The following is a 1901-nucleotide window of genomic DNA, read 5'->3' as shown; positions in this document are numbered from 1 at the left end:
TCCTTGGATCACCCCTTCCATCAGCAGCTCTATAACTATGTGAAGGAGCAAGCTGCACGAGTTGGCCTCACTACGCCACTGAGACACGGTTCGTTCCATGTGGATTGTCCAGTGCCTGATCCAGCTGATGTAAAAATTGCTGAAACTATAGAATGCGAGCTTCAAAGACTGGGGAATCAAAATGGCCTTTCCCACTCGTCATCATGCGAGCTTAAGGTAAACGGTGACTGAATTTGGCGCAACCACACTACTGTTAGTAGCTGAAGCCTTGGATCGTCATAGAATTTTGGCATTGTCTCGAATTCGATCATTCGATGCAGTTCTTTTGGGGGGCTGAGCTTCCCATCATCAGGTCAGTGTAATGCTGCAATATTTGAAAATGCAGAGTTCGATGATTTTGTTGTGTAGTGTATTGTTGTATTGGAGTGGATATAATATGGGTGTTTCTTGAATTTATATAGAATAATAGAATGCATATTCACCCATTATTGAATGCATATTTCTTTCTTTTGATTTCTTATCCTATTATATCAAAAATTCAAAATGCATATATTTCAAATTTGTATCTTTTGTATTTCCCACCAAGAAGCATGTTGAATAATGGAGTAAAGAAGTTGACTGGTAAAGGTAACCTCATGCAACAGATTTCTAATTAACAAACACGAATAAACCTAGGTAACACAAACAAGAATGCCAGTTGACTTTAAAACATAAGTAGCAAGATATCCTCATTAAAATAGAAAATAGAAAATAGAAAATAGAAAAAAAAAAGAAAAACATGTTCCAACAAAAGTATCTTTGTAGCAAGATATCCTCTATTATGGTAACATCAAAATTATCACGAAGCTTAGCGGTAGCGACGGAGGGAAAGGGTCTGGTTCCTTTTCCAGGTAGCCCTTCTCGAGGGGCGTGCTTTGTGGTGCAAATGCCCTCTGCCCCTGAGACCCCTGTACTTCTTTCCAGCAGAAGTGAGTCCGCGAAGCTCCCTGTGTTTGTGGACTGGATTGCAGATCCAGTTGATTCTTGGGTCGTTGCGAATAGTAGTATGAGCCGGATCAATCAAAATCACCTCAAAGTACTTGTAAGTAGAGTCCTGAAGTTTAGACAGCAAGTTAAGAGCACTGCATTTAAGATTAAATTGCAAAGAAGTCAACTCAACTAATTTCAAGTTCAAAAGCACAAATTGCCAGTCTTGTTTTTTGATATCCTGCTGTTAATTTGATAGTCCAAATCAACACATTCAGGAGCATCTTGCAATTTTCAAGAATTATCAGTAGTTTTGCTTTTAGGATCAGAACCACTTTAGTTGAGTAAGTATCTGCTTCTCGAGTTTTCTAGATGAAGGCTGATGATTAAGTTGTTCATTAGCAAGATAAAAGAATGAGACAACGCACAAACAGACCTCATTAATCCAGTAAGAACTCAGAACCCTAAGGCCACCGAGTTCCTTCCAGCTCGTTCCTCTGCGACTGATCGCTTGCTCCGCTGGAATTCAGCTGAGTACACCCTGGTTGGTGGGCTTACCGTAAACAATACCCTTGGAAACTGGCCTCTTCCTTCCACCACGTCTTATGCGGACACGGTAGATGACATAACCCTAGAAAGTAAATTAAGTTGGTAATCATAGAAAAAAGAAAACTCAAAAAAGTGCACTCGTGCAAGCTGAAGCAAGATGTATATGAATTATGAAAATCTGTTTTAATAAGGTGCAATTTGCAACTAATAGAAAATTGAACGGCTAAGATAGTTTACTATGCATTCTAAGATCACATCTCAGGATGATCGACTTGTAAAAGTAGCATTGGCAACAAAATAAAATCTAATAGTATGTTGAACCCCTAGTATATACACTCGAGTATACTAGTGTATGGTGGTCAGTATAATGACCGTATCTAACTAAT

The 1901-nt window shown here is 39.0% G+C and overlaps 1 pseudogene; it reads right to left on the bottom strand.

Moving 5' to 3' along the window:
• Positions 1-676: 676 nt before the first annotated feature.
• LOC121789248 lies at positions 677-1597 on the bottom strand (annotated as a pseudogene).
• Positions 1598-1901: the final 304 nt, after the last annotated feature.

The sequence above is a fragment of the Salvia splendens genome, unplaced genomic scaffold (genome assembly GCF_004379255.2).
Source record: "Salvia splendens isolate huo1 unplaced genomic scaffold, SspV2 ctg184, whole genome shotgun sequence".
NCBI lineage: Eukaryota > Viridiplantae > Streptophyta > Magnoliopsida > Lamiales > Lamiaceae > Salvia > Salvia splendens.
The sequence above is the reverse complement of the archived record's forward strand: the minus strand, read 5'-3'. Positions and strand labels throughout refer to the sequence as shown.